Genomic DNA, 25352 nt, shown 5'->3' with positions numbered 1-25352 from the left:
CTGAGTCGCTGATTGTTCCAGCAAGTGTATAGTAGATCTTCAACGACTATAACACATGACTTTGGAGCTGTCCTGATTAATATTTGCTAAATAAAGTGCGTTTCGATACTTCATCATCAAATGTCGTCATTATTCACTCCAAATCCAGACGAACCCCGTACGAACGTGAATGAAGAAAATAAAGTAACAATATATTGTTTACCAAAGAAATAAATTATATATGGGAAAGTATTCATTTTACATCTAATACCTGGTTTCGCGAAAAAATCTCTGTGATTATGAGGGTTACGAATGACAATAGTTTAAGAAAGTTGAATTAGAGTATCATACTAAAATCGTGTTTGTAATTTGTATATGTTACTGGCAAAGTATGAAATCCCGCATTCTATAGAATGCTTAGGTATTTTATGGCATGTTGAAAACTGGCCAGCAATGTATGAAACGATTAAATAGTATTTCACACACTGCCTGGGCATTCTATAGAATACCAAAGGACAAACCAGCAAAGTATGGAATACATCTGCGATTCTTTACTAATAACTGAAACTACTTACCCAAAAGTTAATAAATTGTATAAATAAAGCCAAAATGACTACTAAGGAGGAACCACGGGACGCATATTTCACAAGTGCACATCAGGGTTGCCACTGAGGGAGGGGTTTCGAAAATGGACCAATGAGCTGCTATTGCTCATTGGGCTATTATTGCTTTGACGCTAAATCTCCGTGCATGTTAGCGTATGTTGTTTACGTTTTAATTTGCATTTGTTTCGCAGTTATATATATATAACGTAATAGTAGAAAATCTCGTAGTGCTTTCGTTTTCTAAATTTGATTAATCGCTGACATTTCACTTTCGCGATTTTTATTACACATTAATATTAGGATTGATGTTCACGGCATATTATGTGGATTAAGAGAATTCAAGTGTATATTTTTTTAATTGAGATGAGAATGACTGAAAGTGTTACAATGAATCTAATGTTTTCTTATTTCAGTGCTTGCATTCTTTTGATTTTTAAAGTGTAAAGATTCAGAACACATATGATCTGATTATATCCATTGTTCACATTAAAAATTTTATATGAATAAATTGAATATACTCGTTGTGAATACGATAAATTTATTCTGTTCGATGAGTATTTCTTGTATAAACATTACATTTAAGAGTGAGCATTTATTAAATGTGAAATTAAACGCACTAAATGTATACGAATGCAAATTAGTAAAGTTCACTTTGAATGAAATTCTGCATTGGTTATTATTATGGAACATCTTTTTCATATAGACTGCAATAAAAAGGGCTGACTTCTATTTACATATATATTTGGTGTAAATATTTTTCTCATACGCATAGTTTTATGTAAAGATTGCAGTTGGGTCCAGATATTTATCACATATTTTTTCCTTCATCTTGTTTACCACTTATTAAATAATATTTCACATCGATATTTTTGCGAAGTATGCAACATGTGTTTGTATTTATTTCAACCAGGTAGTGAAATCTTCATAATTTCCTATATTTGACCTAACTTCGCAATGAAAATTTCAGAAGCAATCGACGATGCTTTAATTATTTTGTACAGAAAATTGCGCGGCAGAATATTTTCAACCATCTTGCTTAAATCTTAAAGCACGCGAAAGGTCATGTGACATGACAGAAGTATTACTGGATGCTCATTGGTCCATCCTAGAGGCCACTCCCTCGGTGGCTACACAGATGTGCACTTGTGAAATATGCCCACGGGACTACTGTTTGCTGAATCGCTAAATGATGTGATGTTTGTGGAAAACAAAAGTAAACTCATTTATCCTGTTAAAGAAGGCATCAGCACTATGCAAGATTAAGTGACGGACACTGAGTTATTTCACGTACTTCATGAAACTCATTTCGCTATTGGACACGGAGGACGTGATAGAATACTGAAAGAACTTTCAATCAAACAGAGAAAAGTTACACGTAAATAATATTGAAGTGTACATCCATCTTTGTGAGCCATACCAAATAAAACCAGAAGGTATTAAAAAGAGAATTGTTGCGAAATCTAGGATTTTTTTTCCATTTAATGCCCATTGTCAGGTAGATTTTATAGATTTCCAGTCTCAGGCAGATAGAATATATATTTATTACAGTGTGCCAAGATCATCTCACTAATGTTTTTTTACGTTGTTGTAACCAATCCCACTTGTGGGACAAAGCTCAGCACAAACCCATGACCATTCATCGTGGCAAGGATCCAAATACGAAATCCGATTTTAGCTCAGTTCCGCCCCCAAATTTGAGACAGAGCACCTCGGGAAGGGGACGAGTATGAGGGTCTCCCACTCCTCTTCTTCTACCATCTCGAGAGGGTTCTAACCTCTCGAGAGGGTTTTCGACTCGCCGCATATTTAGAGTGCCTCCAAGTCGCAGAGAGATTATATATTTCACAGATATCCATGCCTTCTTCCGGATTCGAACCGGGGTCCTTCGGTACGTCAGTCGTAACTTTTTTACGTATTTTGGATGGAAGGTTTTTAATGGCAGTCTTTCATTATTTTTTCAGAATATTATTTGTATATTAGAGGAATGAACGCCTTTTAAACAGTAGCCTTATCATAACCTTTTATCGCATACTTTTCCTAAAGAGCATTTATCATTCTGTAGAATGCCTAAATGTTATGTACAATGCCTAGGTAAAACATATAATAATTCTCGTGTTTCCTTCTTTGCCTAAAGAGCATTTGCCATTCTGTAGAATGGGTAGGAATTATATACAATGCATAGGTAAAATGTATAATAATTTTCATATTCATGACTTTGCCTAAAAACGCCAGGTATTCTATAAACTGCGTAGTATTCTATAGAATGCCGGTGTTTCACACATTGCCTTTAATATATATATATATATATATATATATATATATATATATATATAAGTAAGGTATTGGTACTAGTATGAAGGTAGTTTTTAAGTGTGCCAGCATTTTACTCAATCACGCTATTAAGACGTTTTGTTGAATCAGCTTTTGGACATTTATTAAAAATTTAAACATTTTGAATTTTATTAACTCTTATTTTAGCTTCTAAAACAACTTACTACATTTAAGGGATTTAACTTTTGGATGCACCATAGAGCATTGTATTCGCGTAATGGGATTTCATTTTAGCGAGTGTTAATTGAAGGATTTATACATTATGCAAGCAGTGAAAAATCTTACATTGCTAAAGTAGTTTGTCTCAGCAGTTGAAGGGTGGAATTTTTTTAACCTTTTTAACATTCGGCCAACCCTCTCCGCTATACCCTCTCCGCTACCGTCTACCCAATACGCAACGGAGCAGAAGTTGCAGCAACAACGTTTCAGGCATTCGGCCTTGGTATGTTTACACGCGATGATGATGATTCCAAGCACGGAGAGCTTTTATTACGTAATTCAAGTCAAACGACCAGTGACGGGTAAAAAAGTCGCATCTTCGAACATATGCACTTTTTCTTTTTAGCTTCTATTTAATTTTTAGGGAATTTTGTGAGCTAATAGGGAAAGGAAATATTCGTATGGTTGATTTGTTTCACTATCAGCTTTGTTGACGATGTGTTTTGGGAAACACAGAAAATCGTTATATGAGATTTATTACCCCCTCGAAGCTTTGCCGTAGTTCCAGTTTAATTTCGAACGTTATCATTCTTTGAAAAAATAATTTATTTACTTTAAAGATACCCGTTAAATTCGTTTGCACAGGCAGCCGTATTCAGCAAAATCGATCCAACGTTCAAATTGAGAGTTGCATGAGCTGCACCTTTCATTTATTTCCCTTTCATAAGTAATTGAAAAATCTGGTAACCCGCATCAACGGACTCATGAGGACTATTTGCGTCCTACGGGTTGGATACACCGTTGCATTAGAGAAAAATGTCATTAAGATTAATTAAAAAAATAAATAAAAATCTGAAAGGTTTCAGGTTTTGACGGGTCGCCCAAAAGGATTTGGAAGGGTTTTTACGCTCTTGCTGAGATCGCAGTCCGCTGTTACACTCAGCCCTACAAACTCATTTGTTTTGTCTTTTTAGCTTTATAATTAAGCATAACTTTCTTCGAAGTTACGTCATGCGTTATTCAACAGCAAAATTTAAAAAAAAACTAAGAGCAGTATACATTTAGATTTCCCTATGCAGCGTTAAGTATTGGCACATATTTTTCTGACCTTTTTTTTTGTCTTTTCTCAGTTCATCATATCAATTACTAAGATGACTAAGATGATAAGAAGATATCTAAGATGACTTTACAATTCTTTCTTGTCATTTTAAGATTAGTGTGTTTACTTTAATAAATATCACGTTCTTGGCGTTTAAAAGTCTATTCAAGTCTGTTCAGTGGGCATTCATAGTCTATTCAATAGTCTGTTCAATTCATAAAAGTCTATTCAATGGGCATTCATAGTCTATTCAATAGTCTGTTCAATTCATAAAATTCTATTCAATGGGCATATAATTCGATTTGACAGCAAAATTAGACAAATTAGCAAAATTAGGATTTCCATTAGACAGTCTCGAGCGATGGAGATAATAATATTTTTTTCCGTACAGTGTTGCCACTATTCGCTTTAAAATCATTGAGTTTGTTAATAAAAAATTCGTTAAAGCTTTACAAAATATGAAAAAGGTAATAAAAGAAATTCGAAATTCAAATTCCGCCTTCCAGTTTTCCATGTTCGGGGGGAGGACTATGTTACGTTATTAAAATTGGATAACTCTAGGTAACTTTGTTTTCTCACAATGCGAGAAACATGCACACATTCATGCAGATTCTCCATTATTTAGTTTCTCTAAATATTGTTGCAAAATGCCTAGGGACTGAGCGGTGAGACAGCTTCCCCGTAAACGGTGTTAGGATTGCCAGAAAGTGTTAGACAAAAGCAGGAATGCCAGATTTGGCGCCCATTGGTGACCCCATTTGGTGACATTTTGTGACAAAATTGGCTACATGCCATAGACGAAGCGAGAACATTCTAGAACGTATTTTTAATGATTTTCTCGGGCGTATTGTCGAAGGTAGGTTAAACCTGCCTGTACTGTTATACCCTGCCTGTAAGGGGGAGAAAGTAGTATTTTGAGAGCAGGGATTAGCTTGAGAGCGATCGACTGAGTCGGGAGATGTACATTAGAGCTTTGCCGGGAAGCTATATTCATCGTTACAGCCTGAAGGCTGTGTTGCTGATTGTTTTAGCACGTTTGTCGTAGTTTTTCGACGAGTGTAAACGTGTCTTTGGAACTGTCCTGTGTGTCCTGTGTAATAAATTGTATTTTGATTCTTTATCAAACATTATGATCAATTACTCCAAATCCATGAACCCGTAGAACGCAACAATATAAAAGAAGGCTATAATATTTGGTGGCAACAATTTGAAAAGTCATATACCATTTATAGTGATTCAACGCATTGCCGTTTCGAGACTAAAATCCATTCGGGATTAACATCCTTTATGGGGTTATGACTTATCAAAATCAATAAAAATAACTTATTAAAATTACTAAAATTAACTTGCTTAGATTTTTATTTAATATTTAAACTTCTAATCAAGCTACATTTTAACTGATACATTTTAAAAATAAATAAACTTGTTTCAATTGAGCTCGATATTTTCACTCTCCAGAGAAAGATGCTATTGTTTTCACCATGCGAGTTGCGTATTTCGGCAACATAAAAATATTATCACTTCTCTTTCGTGAAATATTTGCTACAAGTAAAACAATTTCCGCGTGACATTAATTTAGGATAAATATTTCATGTTTGAAGACCTCGTATTGAGTAAAAGATTTTATGTTATGCATTTGAATTACTAAGGGTAAATTCATAAGGCTTATATACCTGTTTGTCTTAAAACTATTTCAGACTGTAAACTGAAATCCAGATGCAAAGAAAAAATTCTATTTTCCCCCTATTTATATATTTAGTATTTTTTTTCGTGTGTGTAAATTTTTGATAGTAAACCTTTTTTCAAATTTTTAGACTGTAACCTGAAATTTCAAGAATACAATTTTTTTCGCTTGTTTCGCATTATTCCTCTTTTTTTTTAATAATTTGTTTTGATTTTACTTAAAAATTGTCTTCAGAAATCAAGTTTTTTTATGAAATATGTTTTAACGTTACGAAATTTCTTAAGTGTCTTAAGTTTCAGAGTATATTCAAGTCTTGAATAAGAGGAAATCGTAGCAGAGTTTCTTGAAACTCAAAGATGTTTTCTGCGTGGCTCGCCATGGTAATCTGATGACTTTAAACCTAAAAGCAGCAAATAGAAATTTAATTCTGTCAGAAATATTTATTTTACTTAATAATTAGATCTGTGATTCTTTTCTTCACCCTCTCTCTTCTTTTTTGTGCAAAATAACACATGTTTTAAAATTTTCTGAATACGATAATGTTTTCAGTACTTTGGCAATACGAAGAATCCTGAGAGTGTCGTTCCTCAGTCTCTCTATTTTGTGCAAGACGATACTTTTTTTAAAGTTATTCCTCGGATCTGTTAATTTTTTTCAGTAATTTGGCAATACTAAGAATCCTGAGAGGGTGTGTTTTCGTCATTATGGGCCAACATTACGAACTGCCAAAAAATTGAGATCCACAATCAGAGCATTACTGCGTAAGGCCACAAGGCCAGAACCTAAAGCTTCGGACTTTATGGGGCTCAAAAAGTCCTACTCCTGGGTACTCCTGAAATAATATTATATCAGAACCTCGACTGCCTTAATTAGACCCTGCAAAATGTTGTTGACTGTGCTGCAGGAAATGTTTGTAAAGGAGTGCATGGAATTTCTAAAGGAAAAGACTCTCTTTGGCTAGCACCTTCTGTTCTGTTAGCACTTCTCCTGTTCTATTAACATGCGAATGCTTTCTTTTGGATTGTCAAGTATATACTAATAACCCTAGGAAACTAGGTCAAGTATATATTAATAACCTAACGAACTCAAACTCAGGGTAACATATCACAAAAACCTCATATACCAATCAACATGGTCCAACAAGCAAATTAAAATATGCTTGACAGTATGCAGGAGTTATAATAACGCAATTTTATTTTTTATTGTTTCGTAAAATAAATAGGTATTGAGTTAAATTTCTCGGTTCATTTCATTCTCAAAATCGTTAAATTCCCATGACCTGTCCTATATGAGGCCAGCTTTGGTGTAAGGTTAGGATTTAATCTGATTTTAAAAACATAAACATAATTCTTACATCTCATTGTAGCCTAGGAAAGTTTATTTACATTTAAATTCGTGGATGCGACTAGTTTTTCAAAGTATTCTATTTTCGGATGAAAATAAAGGACAAAACTCTTTAATGCATAATCTTTTAAATTAGTTTTTGAAGGCCACCTATGATTACCATATCAGGTTTGCGACTACTAATTCCGTTTGCAACCAAAATCCATTTATAATCTGGAAAAGATAAAAACATTTATGCAGCAACAAGTTAACGAATAAAATTTTGCTGCACGATGCAAACCGGACTTCTCCGTCCACAACTCATCGTTTTAAAGCATTTTAAGATTCACAGTTAAGTCGGTTGTTGTTTGGACAAGAAGAAACCTTCGGTCATCTCTAATCACCGATGAAAAGAAATAAAAAAACAAAAACGTCAAGCTGGACTGACGCCTCGGATAACAACGATCGCTTGTGGAGCGCGTCTTTCTCCGGTTTTCTTTTATCTTGTTTATTTGGATTATAAGTTTTTCAAAGACAGCGCGCGTGCATTTTCTAAAGAGTTTCAAAGTGTTTTTCATCTTCTCTGGCAAACGAGTTCTTTTTTAGAGAGTTGAATGTTTATGCTGGACAATCTAAACATAACAGAGCTCTCGAGAGATAGCGTCCGATTGCTGAGATAGTAGCATGCGTTCCCGGCACAAGTTGCTCGTGGATGATTACGGAAAGGTCGCCAAGTATTTGGATTGCATATTCGCTTGGTGGATTGTGAACGCTTCTCGGGTTTGGTGAATTAAGTCTAATCTGCCAAAGCGATTTATTAGGAAGTAGATAAACCTTGAAGGTAAGTTAGGTCTACGTTCATTAATCTATATTGCCTCCTTCGAGCAAGAAGAAAATTCCCTTTCTTACGATATAAACATTTCCAGACATTTTTCTAAATAAACATCGTGATCATAACTGTATTAACAACTTCAGTAACGATAATGAATTAGAACTCAGAAACGATTTTACCACCAGCCATACCTCTAGGGCAGTGGTGCCCAAACTTTGGCCTCTCGCGAGCACATTTTGGCCCATCGCGAGCACATTTACAAAACATCAAAATTTTCGTTAAACATATTTCCAATCTTATGTGATACATCTGACAAATGGGTTTGAGATAAATAACAATATTGGTTTAACTTTATGGAAATCAGAGAAGAGGAGTTCAAAATTAGTTTTCAGTGCATTTAGGTTTTCCGAGTATTTCTCTGTTTCAATTGCCTTGTGGTTATTAATATAGCTTGATAAATTCTGAAAGTGGGTGAAATTCTTTTCTTTCATCTGATTTATCCACAAATTTAACTTTATCTGAAAAGCAATTACAATCCTAGTCAATTGAAAAAGGGTTTTTTCTATTCTCTGGAGATCTTCGTGCAGTTTGTTCAGTTTAGCTGTTATATCCGTGAGAAAATACACATTGGATAACCAATTATTATCGTCCAATTCTTTATAACCTTCTTTTTCGGATTCCAAAAACTGCTTTATTGGCGAAAGAAGTTCTGCAAATCATTGAAGTACTTTTTCCCTGCTGAGCCATCTAATATCGGAATGAAGCAATAAGATTCCATGTTCGCTATCAAGTTCATCAGTCAGCAATCAATTATTTTATAACGTCTTGCAAGGTATCTCTTATGACTATAAATGCTTATCATATTTTAACAATTATGAAATATAAATGAATGGTTATTTTTAAAATAATTTTTGTTCATAGTCCCTAATCGGGTTGGCGAGCACGTACAAAACGATCGGCGAGCACAAGGTTGGGCACCGCTGCTCTAGGTCTATGGACGTGAAGGTAGGGGGAAAGGTTTTCTCAGTTTTTAAATGTGTGATCAGGATTCTGAATGGGTTAACAAATAAATGGTGGATCGTTAAATATCTTCTGTTTTTTAAATAGTAAAATGTTATTACACCTCAAAGAAGATCTAATTGTCTTTACCTATAGTATAAAATCTTGTCCTAGCAAAACTGACGGATGACAAGAGCAGAAAGCATGCATCTGGAGAAGCTTTTGGCAAATATGTTACGACAGAGGCATATATAAAGACAGTTATTAACCATTCAAATCTTTATTATTGTATGTAAATGATGTAAATAAGAATTCAATTTAATTAATTAAAACTGTATTCAAATGATAATTTTTATAAACATTTGCAGCTTATTAGTTATCCAAAGATGCGTCAAATTCCGTGTAATCTGTAGCTAGAATCGTTTTTTTTATTAATCTGCTGTTTCAGATACAAATTTTTTTTAATATTAAGAAATTTTGAATGGTACTTTGCTTTTCGAAGAGTAGATTCTAATCTAATCTAGTCTTTAGATTGTGATTTAATGTTAAATAAATACTATTAAACTATTATAAATAAATATGTGGTAAAGTCTTTCATCGTGATTTCCGCTGAAAATGATGAGTATTTAACAGAACTTGAGTAAACATCGTTATCATATACCTCCTGTTTAAAGCCAACTACTTCGACAAAAGGCTAAAATCATTTGAAACTATGAATGGCCGTCTTAGATAAATTTTATTGTCTGCGCAAAAGGGAGATATTTGTGTTTCGGCATTTTTGAATTTAAAAAATTAGTTTTATAAAAATGTCGAAATCTAAGTTTTAATACGGTCTTCTGTTCTCTGGTTACGTTTAGTAAAAGTTTATACTTATTCTAAAAAATAAAATACGAAACATTTGATTCCCATGGGACTATATGACTCAAGTAATTTAATTTTCAAACTTGAGATCATATTCAAAGAACGTACACAAACTGCAAAACGAAATGCTTGCATTTGTATGGAACTAAAGATGGAATTTCAGTTTACGAAAAGTTTTCTAACACTAATTGATAAAATGATGACTTCTGCAGAGTGTCGTGGTAAATATCTGCTGTGAAAATAAAGTTTCCATAAAGACTTCTGTAAACACTATAGAGAGTATAGGGGTTTTCATCTTTTTTTGGCAGTTTGCCCAGAAAGACTATTAATTTCGTTTTAACATTTTGCGTTGAGTCACTATAAGCGTTGTTTCACTCTTCAAATTGTTTCTTCCAAATATTATCGCCCTGTATTATATTTAAAGAAATTAAATAATAATGAATCTGCATAAATGTATGTACGTTTCTCGCATAGTGATAAAAAAGCCGTACCTAATGCCATCCAATTTTGAATAACATAATTCTCCTGCAAATATGGGCATCTGGAAACCCAAACTTGGAGTTCTGGATTTGTTTTATTATCGATTTCATATATTGAAAAACTTTAGCGAATTTTTGATTAACAAACTCAAGGATTTTAAAGCGAGCGATGGCAAAATTGTACAGAAAAAACATTTTTATCGCCGGTGCTGACACTGTGTATCGGAAATTCTAAAGATAGGCTTAATTTAAAATTATTTTGCGATATTGCTATTGAACTGAATTTAATGGTTTAAGTGCGAAGAGCATGATATTTAATAAATAAAGGTAACACATAAAATGTTAAAAAAACGCCCCTTTGGACGTAATTTAAAATCTGAAACCTTTCAGTCCCCCCCCCCATGTATCCCTTTCACCATTGATAAGCAATCATCCTCTCTCTTTTTTAAAACTAGAATTTTTTTAATAAACTTTTTAATAAACTTTTTTAATAAACTAATATAATTTTTTAATAAACTTTAAAACTAGAATTTTTTAAATAAATTTGTAAGAATTAGGTTAATTTTATTAACAGTTAAATTTTAAGTTTCTTTCCTGTCAAATTCTTAACTTCAACTTACTACTTCCGGCCAGAACGTAGTTTTGGAATCTTGCTGAATATTTAATGAGGAGGAGCGGTATTTAAACTACGAAGTTATTTACAGAGTCAGAGAGAATCAGAGTTTCTGATATACGCGCCTCTGCCTTTTTGGCCACTCTCTCTCTCAGAGCTGTTATTACGCTCGGCCGTACTCAGGCCCTTGCTAAGCTTTGTAGTCAAATAAGTGAAGGGACCAACTCGATTTGAATCTTGATAGCTTCGGCTATATTTCTTTAGTTAATCTTAGTTTTAGTTTAATTCTTAGTCTCTTAAGTTTAAGCCCAAGTGAGGGCTTTGTTTGTACACTTCCAGGCGGAGTTTTGTTAAATCTTATTGGAATAACAAAGGGTTAGTTACCCTTCTATTTTGTTGTTTCTTGTCACCCGAACTTGAGCGATTATTCGCATATCAGTTCTTAAGATTCTTCACTTCCAAAATTAACTTAGAATTACAAAGTGAGGAACTCTACAAACTTATTAAATTAATGTGTTTCATTAAATAAGCAAGAATAAGCTTATAAAATGTTGATAAATACCAAAACATGAATAAAAGTGATTTTTTATATTTATAAACTAGAACTAAATTCTTAGCAGGTAAATAAAAGACTGACCTTAGTCCCTTCTGAAACTATAAAGTTTCAAGGGAGAAATCTCCCTCCCCGGTTGAGAACCTTAGTATTGACAATGTACGGTGACGCGTCATGCTTTAGGGGCATCAGATACTATTGCGTGAGACGAATGAATATCCTCTCGAAAAAGTCTCAAGATTTACTGAAAATCTCCGAACTCCCGATTCAATTTCTCAGAAAATTATGAAAATTGCTTTTGTTCGTTTGAGAAATTATGATTTTTTAAACGTGAAAATTGTTTATTGCATCAAACTGTGCGTGTAAAGTGCGACCATGTCATACGTGTGGAATACAGCTTAGCTTTGCTTTAGTTGATTCTGACAAATCACACTAGGGCTGTCTGCCTAAGGGCAGGGATGCCTTTATGGAGGACATTCTAAGTGAAACTGGCTCATACACATGTTACACATATTTATATATCATCAGATGAGCAGCTGCACCGCCTTTAACACATTCAGCTTAGACATGTTACACATATGGAAAACGCCCATCCAGCGAGCCCATTTGCCTGAAATCGAACCCAAGTCAGAACTACCAGTGTTCAGCAGAGATTTTAACGCTCGGCCGCTCGCGGACAGCTTAGGCTTATAACAACAGTGATATATTCGTTTTTAAATAACAGATATATCCTTTGTCTCTGTTATTATAAGCCATAGAATTTGTATGAATACGCCGCATAGCGCAATGATGGATAAACAGACTTTGGAAGATATGTTGTCCAAATTCGAAATTTAAAACTTAGGTTATTTGGGCGGTGAAGATTCAGCGATTTTCAAAATAAGATTTAGATTATTTTTAATCCTGAAATTTTTGACAGCATTTTGAATACATCTTCTTTTTCCGAACATATAAAAAATTCAGAACGTTAGTTTCTGCCATAGGATAGAGCTGAGAAATTTATCTTAAAGGAAATTTTGAGGTTTTGACGATTTTTGAAAAACCGATGGCATTTGTCTTTTACCATTTCATGGCTATCTTAATCTTCATTAGCCTTTTTTTTTTTTGGTTATGAAGTTCCGAAATTTTCATTGATTATAAAAATCTGTTCGTTTTCTTTAAAAAAAAAAAAAAAAAAAAAAAATGCTAAAAAAACATAATGAGATGACTGGTTAGATTTTTTAAAACATGCTGCAGTACGACTTTAAGCAGAAGACGAACTTACCGTTCTTTTTTCCTATGTACAGACATTAGGATTTTTTGGAAGCAGGAGATTGTGAAAAATGAGCAATGTGCTCGCCGGAACTCGAAACACGGACCTCTCAAATACGAGCCGAACGTGCTGACCACTACACCACGAAGGCATGTTAAGAAGGCGGGAGAAACACCTTATACACTCCGCCTTTTAAAAGGCGACTGGGAATTAAGCGACCCAATCGCCATATCCTGGTGGTGGAAAATTATCATCCACCACCGTTTTTTTAGTTCGGGCGCCACTGTAGAGACATTAATATTTTTTGGAAGCAGGAAATAGGAAAAATGTGCAATGCGCTCGCCAGGACTCGAAACCACGGACTTTTCGAATACACGCGGGGTGAGCTCACCGTTACACCACGAAGACATACAGAAAGGAGGGACAAAATACCTTCCGACCATATTCAGATATCTTAGAAATGCGTAATCTCAATAATAATATGTTATCGCCCATCACTTTTTATACTAATTTAGGAATAAACATGATGTAAATTATACAGCAATTTATTAGTGCGCTTCTGTGCAGTGTAGTTTTCTTCAATTTTTTTTTAAAATTTACTGTTAAATATTTTTTAGAAATATATATTATATTTAAAGCACCGAGCGTGCTGACCACTATTCCACGAAGGCATGCTATGAAGGCGGGAGAAATACCTTATGCGTCTATATATAATTTCTTTTGAAAGCACTGGTTTCGAGAATATAATGTCATTATACGTCATGCTATTTTTACCCTTTTGCACAGATTTCTCTAATATTGATTTTGTTGACTTATTGTTTATTTATTTTCCGTTTTGATGGAGAGAGTTATTTGCAAATAAATTAAGTTTATTGTCGAAGTCATCTGCTATTTTATGAAAAAAAATTCGCATTTAATACTCATTTCATTTTATTAATTTGTTATTTCTTCCAACGCTTTATGTTACCACTGCATTTATTATCCATAGAATCAGAACACACTGCTAGTTCTGAGATTTCTAAAACCTGCATTTAAAATTCCTAGCTCTGAACTGGTTCATGTCGGAAAAATGTCATTATTCAAAATGAAAGACCCGAAGAATATTTCAACGAAGTGGGAATGGAATTCCGAATTATCTTCTTAAAGCTTTGCTTTTGGAGGCATGAGTTTTGCATGAGAACCATGGAGTGTATGATATCAAATATAATTAGTAATTGTTTTAAAAAAATCAAGACTTTTATTACAAAATGCAGCCATATGCGGTCATTTCCACGACACGTAAAATTGTGAAAAAGATACTGTTAAAGTGTAGAGTGAAATTTCACACATCTACTGGTTTTTAAATAATGAAGTATGATTCATAATTCCCTCCACGCTATCGAGAGTTTATATTACAATATAGCAAATATAGCCTAAAATCGCTATCAGTATATAATATCCTAAAAATTGTTTACTCATACGCATTTTTATATCTTTTTTTTACTGTCTTTTTTGCAATTGTGGTGTTATCTGCTATTGCATAATGTCTAATCCATAACAGTTCGATCCGGAGTGAGAAAAGGAGAAAGCAAAGGGGTTAATGAGGGGTGTATTATGAAATGAGAAATTCTTTATGCACTGATAGTCACTCTTTCATTGTATGTCTTACAGTTCTTACACTATACCTTTGGAAACCCCAGAAGAAATTATGAATACCTCCACACAGCATGTGCCTAAAAAGTCATTTCGTGGCCTTTTATTTATGAAATCGTTGGTTGTGTATCAGTTAAAAATGCTTTAAATAAAGCAAATATTCACGTTTTATCCTTTTTGTACATTATAAAGCTCATTTTGTAGAAATTAAAAAAATCCATTTTTATGATCCTTTTTTCTATAGTTATACTTAGTAACCGTTTATACTCATTCTAAAAAAAAAAAAAAAAAAAAAAAAAAGAACAAGAAGAAGTTTGACGCCCTAACCACACACAAATTGTCCAAGATATGTAATTTAAAATTTTGACATTTTGACATCATGTTTTCTGGAAATTACGAGTCCATACACAAATTGAAGAGCGAAATATTCAAAACTTGTATATATCGTATTTATACGCTTATCGCCCTGTTGTTCCACTAGTTTTATAACACGGAAATGGAGAGCGGAAGTTTAAACGAAACGCTTAATTTCTAAAGACTGTGGTTACTTTAAGAAGAAATTAATGAAAAATATTCATGTATAAACTACTGGTAATTATCATAAAATTATTTACTTAAAAATCTTTATCTTGAACCTCGTCCCTCGTGCTGCATAAACTATTGACCCCGTGGGCAGTAATTTATGCAGCAAAAGAAGAATAAGATTTTATCAGAGTTTACAAAGAAACGTTGAGGTGATGAGCAACTGAAGTTTTCCAAAGGATCTAGAGTTTACCTATTACGGTACATCGGGCAACCCGCATCCACTATATATTAAAAATAATGACAACGATGTAACGCAATGGGTAAATATAAAGATATAAATATAATAAGTACTGGAAACACTGTGTTATAATGCACTGTACTAATAATTCTAAGGGAGTCCCCACGGGGTCAAATTTATGCAGCATCTTTAAAGAAGTCCAGAAAAAAGTGCCCACGGGGGTCTTATTACTGTCCACTGCTATTACTTAAGTTTCAGATCTCTTAGTGCTGTTGGATCTGTTGCCTGTGCTCGCAAATCGTCAACATCATCACCGTTGTCAACGTCTTCATCACCGTTCAGTCTGTCTTCCCACGTGGCAATGATCTTCAGAATCATCATGAACATAACATATTCTCGTTTTCTTGAAGCTCGTTTCTATTATTGCATCATAAGTCAGAATCCATGCACCCAAAAATCACATGAGCGAATCAATTAGTAAGACGGAAATAAACCCTTGTAGACGAATCTGTTTTAAAATTTAGGGAAGTTCGCTTGATGAACGGTTCGCTGCTTAAGGAAAAGGAAAATTAGTGAATACTTAAAAAAATTGCGGAATCTTGTGCAAAAAAGCTATGGGGAAATATTCGCGAGTAAATAAGGTAAACATAAATGAAGTACCACAGAATCATGTGCAAAAAAGCTATGGGGAAATATTCACTAGTAAATACGGTAAACATAAATGAAGTACCACAGAATCTTGTGCAAAAATGCTAAGGGGGGGGGAATATACGCCAGTAAAATAAGGTAAACATAAATGAAATACTGCAGAATCTTGTGCTAAAAAGCTATGGGGAAATATTTGCGAGTAAAAAAGGTAAACATACTTGAAATACCGCAGAATCTTGTGCAAAAAAGCTAGGGGGAAATATTCGCGAGTAAATAAGGTAAACATAAATGAAGCACGGTAGGATCTTGTGCAAAAAAGCTAGGAGGAAACATTCGCGAGTAAATAAGATAAATATGAATGAAGTACCAATTTCAAAAACTGTTTTCGAAGTTAATACATTAAGTGACGAGCATATCATATTTATATACAGAATCGTGAAACAAATCCATCAAGGCAGCCGGGACAATGGGGTGGCAAGTGAGGCACTTTCCTCAGTTGAATACCCAGAAGGAGCGACACATTAACGACAAAAATTTAGAAATTCACTTTAAAGAAAGAAACCACGATTATTAACTTTCAATTCCGGACCACATCACGAAGTATCAAAATTTTATGTTATAAAACAGCCCTGCTGAATTAAGAGAAAAATTAATCATGTTAATTTATTCTAAAACTGCTAATATTTTGCGGCGCAATACATATTATTTTTTAACATTACATTTATTTTTGGAACTAATATATAAAAGGTAATTTACGTTTGTTTACACTAATATATTGGGCTGCATAGTCTAAACGTTCCTAGAAAGCATAATGCTGGTGACATCACTAACTCTATACTATCTCCCTTTTAATTTAAACTAAAGGTCTTAGTGCTCATCGTGGTAACGATTTTTCTAAAGCCCGCTAACTGTTGAATAAAAGATTTTGAGAGGGAGATCATGGCGCGAGGTTTTGCCTTTTTTATCCATATTTAATTTGAGCTGAACTTATTTCATTTAATTTCATTTGTAGTTTTTCTGGAGTAGTTACATTACTGTTGGATAGATTAAATGATTAAGTACATTAGCCAGGCTCATTCATTGAAAAGACTCTAATTTAAGCATATAAGGAAAGGTATAACTTTCTTATAACCTTTTCCTGAGTTGTTTTATTTATTGTAAGAGAGCAATTAAATTAATTACTTAGTATGAGTGCCAGAGAAATAAAAAAGAGCTTTGACAAAGGATTATGGCTATTTTTAATATAACGGATACTGATATAAAAGAATAAGTTTTAAAAATTTTGAAGTTCATTCTTTTCATTTTACAGCATCCGACAGAATACATACTGTTAGGGATTTGGTATTTAAATAGCTAATGTTAGTAGAATTATAAATTAATTGATTTACTCCCCGTGCAGTGCAGCGCGTGACGGAAATTAAAAGAAAACTAAGCCGGAAAATTAAAAATATAAGTGCGTGCATTTAACATTTAATAAATAAATATCTCACGGACTGGAGGAAATGGCGTTCGCCAAAGCTCTCATCTCCTTTCTTCTTGCTTAAAAAGCAAGATTGATACAGATACAGATTGAAATAACTATCTCTTTTTGATTTCGAGAAATTGCTAGAACAATCTTACGCGAACAATCTTACAAAGCTTATAAAAAGGAGGTAACCCTCTTAATTGATGAGTCGTTTTAAGAGTTTGTTTAGAAAACTGCTCTTGTTGACGGTAGCGAATTCGAAGATTAGCTTTCTCTAGCTGTTTTCAGTTAAGTTCTGTTGAAGGTTTGAGTAGTTAAAAGTTAACTACTGTGAGATACTGTAATACTGTGCGAATATCTGAGGAAAATTTAGGCATTTTGTTTTATTTGTTGTGATAATAATAAATTTTTATTCCTTTTACATCGGACTTGTGCATTCAATTCATAACAAACCCGTGCGCACGCAATAATATATTAAATATGTTTATTGCTTAAGAAATTCTAACAAACATAGTTTCTGCAAAAAATTTAAACTCGAAGAAAGAAAAAATAATGAACACTATATAAAGTGTTTGATTTAAATATTAGAAAAATCTGAGATGAAATTATCAAAATAAAAATTAGACCAAGAATAGTAAATTATTGGTGCAAATAAGAAATTAATAGAGACACCTATAAGTATTCGCGAAATTTAACACTCTAAAATCCACAGAATTAACTGATGAAGCTGGGTAAATTAAAGAGAAAGCACGAGCAGCATAAATCTTAATAACTTTAAAATATTCCATAAATTGTAGGGATATGATGAGAAAAATAAGTTACAAAATTTTATCTGGCAGCCAATCATATTTGAATTAGTGTTGGTTGCCGTATGGTTCAAATAAATCTTTCTTACAATAAAAACTCATTCGATTGATAAAAGATAAGCGAATTTTAAAGACTACTTCTTTAATTAATTGATTACAATAAAGCATGATGGGCTCTTTTCTTAAGAAGGGATGCTTTCGAGCATATACCAAAGGAACTGTCTGGTATTGAACATACACAGGAGAAAAATCCCAAAATTGTACGCAACCTATCCTTTGGCATTGAACAGTACAAGGACTAGAACCCAGTTTTACCCACTCGGACACCTGTGAGTACGAATTGCAGCTTTCCAAAACTTGATTCCAAAACTTGATGAGTATTGAAAGAATATATTCTAAAACGTGACGGATCATTGTTTTGGAATCTAAATATTTGTAAATTTTTGAATAAAAATTCTCAAAATCTTTATATTTATCACTGTGGATCTGACAACTACATTTTCTACTAGCAAATCTCATCAGCTGTTCTTACACGTGACATTAGATGCATTTCCGCAGGGAAAATGCTAAATATATGCAAGTAGATTTAAAGGTTTTGGAATCTCGATAAATTATTAAAAGAGCAATTTTAACAGTTTATTTTTTAATATGATCTTCCTGCATCTCAATGCATTTTTTACGTTGTTTAATGAGTACATCTTTTTCCCTGAAAAAGTAATATGAAAGTTTGTCTTCAAAACTTTCCATTACTGTTCTTTTTTTGCCATCATTTCCATTAAATCTCTTTCCAGAAAGGTCGGATTTTAGCTTAGAGAACAGAAAATAATCATTTGAAGCTAAACCTAGGCTGTAAGGAGAGAGATCAAACTAAGTCAAACCTAGGCTGTAAGAAGATAGTACACTGCTGTTTTTGAATAATGCTGACAATTTCCCGCTTTCGAATCGCTGCAAAAAATCGGGGTAACTATCTTGCAGAGAATTTTCTCATGTGAAGTATTCAAGTAGAATGCGCAAAATAGTTGTTTTCGATACATCCAATCTTTTTGCTCTCTCCTTGACTTTTAATTTCCTATCACTCCCTACTTTCTTTTAGACCAGATCAATATTTTCTGAAGTCAATGTTACTATCATAGTCCCCTTCACGAAATGAACATCTAGGTATTCTCGACCTTCTGAAATAGTTTTATCCATTTTATCACCGTAGAATAGGAAGGAGACGAATGACTGTACACTATACGCATGATCTAAACATTGTTTTATTTCTTTGTTTCATTTCTAAACAAACCGATATACGAATTTAAATATTTTAGAACATTAATGTTAACTATTATTTTTCAAACTGATGAGACATATATAGGGGAGCGCATTTACCTCTTTGCCTCAGGTGAAAAATATGTAAAAACTGTCCATCAAATATAAGTTTTTTCAGGAAGCGAGCTTATTCACAGAATTTTATAGAATTTGTGTTCGAGAAAACATTTAGAGGCTTCGCGTATTGGTACTTTGCTGGCCGTAACAATATTTGCATAACTCCAAAACAAAAAAATATTTTTGTCCAATGAATTTTTGTATGACTGGTAGATTATGATCCCACATGTGATTATTGTTGCATGTGCCTCTGTTAACTAAGCGTGATTATCAGCTATGCCTAAAGTGGGTGCGGGAACATAGGGTCTGGGCCATGGATAAGTGGGAATATAGGGTCTGGGCCATGGATACAAATTCAATTTTTTTTAAACTAAGAAATAAGGTAGCAATGCTGAGCCATTAGGTTATTTCAAAGCAAAAGAGACTTGAAAAATTAACAATCCCCTCGACTCGAACCTCGGACCTCTCGATACAGGCCAAGTGTGCTGGCCATTACACCACGATGGCATGCTAAGAAGGCAGGAGAAATACCTTATAACATGAATATTTGCGTCATTTAAAAATACTTCTTTGAAGAAAAAAAATTCCATTTAAATTATTTTTGTAAGATTTTTATATGTATCTACGATTAACTGTCATCAAAATAAAAACCACATAAGGACTTTTATAGACGCCCTGCATTTGTACTGATGTTACTGTATTTACATTGAAAGGGATGGATGTGAATTCCGCTCGTGAACGGCTTACTGGTGTGAAAGATAGATAAAAATGGCTCGATTCCCGACGTGGGCATTGCTTATTTTTTCACATCTCCTGCTCCAAAAAAAACTAATGTCTGTACAGTGGCGCCTGAACTAAAAGTGTGGTGGATGGCGATTCACCACACCCAGGATTTGGCGATTGAGTCCCCTAATTCCCAGTCGTCCTTTAAAAGGGGAAGTATATAAGGTATTTCTCCCGCCTTCTTAGCCTGCCTTCGTAGTGTAGTGTTCTGTACGCTGGGAGCGAATTCCAGAGGTCCGTGGTTCGATTCCCGGGAAGGCCATTATTCATTTTTCATCACTCTTGCTTTAAGAATAACCTAATGTCTTTACAACATAAAATTATGGAGCTATACATATATAAAAATGATATCAGGTTCAGGTTCAGGTTGTTGTGCAGCGGACACCCATTGTTTAACCATTCGTTAACTGCACTATCTCTTTATTTGATTAATATAATTTTTTTGAAGAATTTTTAACATATTTAAATTTTTTTACATATGATTACAATATAGTTGTGACATATGGTGCCTTTCATACTCGAATACATAATTGTAAATATAGAACATAATGGTAAATACAGAAAATAATAAGATAAAGGTAAATATAGAACATAATGGTAAATACAGAAAATAATAAGATAAAGGTAAATATATAACGTGTTGATACATATTGACATACATATAACAATACATTAAATAACATATATATAAAATATAATGATTATATATATAAATGCAAACAGTACTTTTTTTGCCTGCATATGGGAGAAAGTATATACTGAGTACAAGGAGAAATTATTTTGTATATGATTTTTTTTTCAGAATATTTTAGACTTTTTTTTTTCAGAATATTTTATCTTTTGTTTTGTTGGATGCAAAGAGGTGCTGCATGTGTTCTCTAGTCTAGGTTAGGGTCGCCCGTTTCCCCACATATACATTGCTCAGAAGGAGCAGTGTTTCGTTCGTAAAAATGCACTCTTTAAAAAAAAAAAAAAAAATCGGAGCACCATGAAGGAAGTGGTTGTTTTTGATGAAACTGACTATGTGTATATCTCATACAAAGACAATAAAACGATTAAAAAATCAAGGCTTACAATCACCCATTGAGTGTTCAAATTATTACTTGGTCGAACCGGCCCTAGCGGGAATGCATGCTTGAAATCGTCAAGGCAAGGAGTGGTAGAGGTTCCTAATGTCATCCTGCGACACATTCTGCTAGGCATTCATCAGTTGTCGCTCCAGATCTGCGATATTTTGCGGTGCCCGAATCTGGCGGCTTACCATGCCCCAGACATGCTCGATTGGTGAAAGGTCTGGTGACCTTGCTGGCTAAGCCAAGGAAAAGATTCAACCGCACGGAGACAATCCAGAGATATGAAAGTGGTTTGTGGCCTGGCATTATTTTGTTGGAAAATGGCTCCAGGATGACGTGCCATGAAGGGTAATGCAACCGGCCGTAGGATGGTATCAACATATCGTTGAGCTGTTAAAGATATAGGGAGGATGACTAAAGATGACCTGCTGTTATAAGAAATAGCGTCCCATACCTTCACACCATGGGTTATGGCTGTATGCCTTTGTAAAACAAAGGCTGATTGGGACCGCTGGCCCCATCCTCTGCAGACACGAACACGGTGGTCATCTGTTTCAAGAGTGAAGCGGGATGCATCGCTGAACTCTGTACGATGCCAGTCTGATGGCAGCCATGATGATCGGATGCGACACCACTCCAGACGTCTCCGCCGATGTTGTGAGGTCAAAGCAAACGTTCTAAAGGCCTCTGTGAGCATAACAAGCGCCGTATGATGGTGGACGTTACCAAGAGATATATAGACGTGGCTGTAGTGCGTTGAATAGTCGACAATGATACCGTTGGGGCGGTTCGGGCCTGGCTAATAATCATCTTATCTTGGCTCGCATTTGTGCTTCTTGGCCTTCTAGAGCCTTCATTTCGTCGGCAATTTCCTTGTAGCAACCATTGCTGCCAACATTTTTGCACAGCAGTGTCTGTACGCTGCAGGTGGCGGCTTAATACTTGGTATGATAACCCAGCTTCACGCAAACCTACAATGCGACCCCGTTCGAAGTCGTTTAGTTGTCTTTAAGGTCTTCGATATCGTCCTAATGGCATCTTTAGTTGCTTCTTTACGAAATTACAATAGCAGAAAAAAAAAAGAAAAAAAAAAAGATAAATTTCCTGCCTATGTTACTGGTTTTATACTTTGAGAATTTTGCCCTAGAAATGCGCACTATGATCGCAATTCCTATTCATTTGCCTTGAAACTTTGATAATTTGTATGTTCGATCAAGATGTTTTTGCTTACCAAATTTCGTCACGATCGCAAAAGTCCTTCTTAGTGCTTCGATTTTTTTGCAAAAGAGTGTTCTTGGGGAAGAGGCCACGTCCTGTCATAAACCATTTGATTAGATGGTTCATGCTAAGGCTGCCCGCATTGATATGAGGTTTGAGTTGGATGAGTCTTCTCCCCTTATCGCTATATCGATAAAAGTTATATCAACAAGCTGAAAGAGAAAATATTTTCCATTTATAGCAATTGAATGATTAGATAAAGATTGAGTTTTTTCGACGTTTAACATGATTTGTACGATTTTATTTAGCGTGATTTTCCTGTCTGTTTGGATCAAAATTTGAAGCTAATTTTTTATCCCATTCTCCTGACCAGATGGTCTTAATATCTTTATGTAATGTCTGTTGAATAATACAATAAACAACAAGAACTTTCTCAAAATTCGTAATAGGGGATTTTTTTAAAATTTAGATTTGAAATTTTCTCAAACATCCTTGTTTGACGAACATACCATCATAGAAACACCAGTAATTTTATTTGGACGAAAATTTGCAGAATTTTATACAAGATCAGACACCTCTCAAATATCAAATAAACTTGTGAATTTATCATGATTTGCCCCATGTTTGTCACTTGTCCCAATATGTCCCATTTCCTCGTTTTTATTGTAATGCTTGAATATTTTCCCTGTGGGACTAATTTTGATAACAGTATAAAGTTCCAGTTAAATTATATGTCCTTGGAAGCTAGAACTTTAGAAAAGAGTGTAGCGATTAATAGCTGTTTTTCTTACAACTATAAAAACTAAGTGCGAAGAAGGGTTACAGTACCCTTTTATTACACTCAAAGAATAATACAGGTGGCCCCTCTCGAGCTTAAAGGAAAGCCTTCACTTGATAGAAAACATGGATTATCTTAATTCTAATTAATTAAAATTTGCCAAAGCTATACAATTTTTTTTGGCTTCCCTGCCTCGTGAACCCAATCACATTACAGGTCCACTCTCCCTTTGGGCACTTCGTGCAGGTTCAACCTCCACTATTACCCTTCCAAGAGAGCAGCGCACCACCTGGATAAGACACCAGGCAGCACCGGTCGTCAAGTTGCTCCTACCAGTCGCATGGGCGAGCCCGTCGCAGTGGGCCGTTACTCAGCAAACCGAGGGGAACTAGCCCTCCGGCTACGGTTCCACACCGCTCAGGACATGCCAGTCCCCGAGGCCGGCCAATAAGTGACCTTTCCCAGGGGCTTCAGAACCACCAAGCTCATAAATTTTATCCCCCGTGGCCGAGACTGCCTAGGTACAGATCCTAGCCAGAAGCTTCGCAGAATTCTCTACGTCGACCCCCGGGGGGTAAGCTAAAGTTATACAGAAATAACTAATCGAATTGGCCCGTAATTAAACCCCACCGGCGAATATCAACAGGCGCGTAAGACTAGGCCAAGAAACGACGTGGCCCGAAGGCAGAACACGTTTTGCTGGGAACTTCTGAGCTGTTCTACGTAGTGACTGAATTTGCCATTAAATACTGCTTCTACCTCATTTTCATAAAACGCGATACTAAAAACTCATTCTGGCAGGGAGGTGTAGGTGGAAAAAAATTTAAAAGAATCAATTTCAAATTTAAAAATCACTATTAGGAAATTAAAATAATCTCTACACAATTAGGCTTCAAAGTCAGTAAAAAATTAGTCTTATTTTTACTTTTCTGTAAAGTAAAAAGAAAGTATTGTAGTCGTGAAAAGTTTCAGGCCGCATATTTCAACGAAAATATCCATTTTGACAGCTATCGAATGCAATTTAACGATGTTTTTGCATGACATCTGTACGTAAGGACAGAATAAAAGACTCTTTTCCTACAAAAAATTATAAAACTGCTTTAAAATGAATTGTGAAGAGAATTTTTCGTGGTGTCTGGACGTACGTATATACATAAGTATGTATTTCGCATAACTCAAAAACGAGTAGCCTCAGAACGTTGAAATTTTGTATATAGGACTGCTATAACATGTAGATGTGAACCTCGTATTTTGGTTGCATTCGGCAGCACCAAACGTATATAAATATATTTATATATATATCCACTCTGTTACCCGGCTCAGTGAGCTCAGTTTCTTTACTCTTATATGTTTGTAAATTGTGCTTTTTTTGCTTTAAAACTAATCGAATTATGTTGTTCTTATCTTCCGGTTAAGGTTTTTATGCCTTTAGGAAATCTGCAAACAATATTTGTAGAATTAGGAACAATTCAAAAGCTGTTTAAGTGCGGTTAAGCCTAATTTTTAAATAACATGGTGGATATATTTGTTTACATTTGAAACAGCAGAATAATAGATTTGTTGCCAATCTAGAGAGACTGAGCTTCGCAACAACAAAGATAACGCCTTCATTTATTATTGCGAATTAAATCATTCTTAACCCTTTCTGGAATTTTTTCGAGGAAATAAGTGTTTAAAATTTGCTTCGTAAATTTTAATATAGATATTTTGAGTTTTTATGTATTTTTGCCTTGTCACGAAGTGAGAACTGAGTTAATTGAATGAGAAATGCTCAATCGTCTGTGAAAAACTGTTTTTTTTTTTTTTTTTTTTTTTGTTTGCTTAATTTCTTTTATAGAACGTTCTAAATTTATTATAGTACTTTAATAGAACTTATGGCAACGATTAGCTAATTCTTCAAATTATATAAATTTTGTGCATCCTGAGTTATAATATGAACGAAAAACGCACCAGAAAATCTATAAATGGAGCTAATTAATTTAAAGAGTGACAGAAATCTTATTGAAAGATTTGAAGATAGAAATTTTCCTAGCTTTTACTCGTATTTCT

At 34.3% G+C, this 25352-nt stretch overlaps 2 protein-coding genes across 5 annotated transcripts in view; one reads left to right on the top strand and one right to left on the bottom strand.

Annotated features, from left to right (window-relative positions):
• The window catches only part of LOC118195308 (uncharacterized), a 294732-nt gene that overhangs the window by 156802 nt on the left and 112578 nt on the right, over window positions 1–25352 (bottom strand). The gene's annotated exons all lie outside the window — the stretch shown is intronic.
• The window catches only part of LOC118199623 (monocarboxylate transporter 12-B-like), a 173923-nt gene that overhangs the window by 85716 nt on the left and 62855 nt on the right, over window positions 1–25352 (top strand). The window contains exon 1 of one of the 4 annotated variants that reach the window (XM_035371517.2): window positions 7626–8021. The exons of the other annotated variants lie outside the window; for them this stretch is intronic. The gene's annotated coding sequence lies outside the window, so the exon portion shown is untranslated. Of the gene's footprint in view, window positions 1–7625; window positions 8022–25352 lie in introns of those variants that run through there. 4 annotated transcript variants of the gene reach the window in all.

This window comes from Stegodyphus dumicola, chromosome 2 (assembly GCF_044657685.1).
Source record: "Stegodyphus dumicola isolate Sdum_Otavi_A_Nest chromosome 2, ASM4465768v1".
Classification (NCBI taxonomy): domain Eukaryota; kingdom Metazoa; phylum Arthropoda; class Arachnida; order Araneae; family Eresidae; genus Stegodyphus; species Stegodyphus dumicola.
This window is presented reverse-complemented; position numbering and strand designations above follow the sequence as displayed.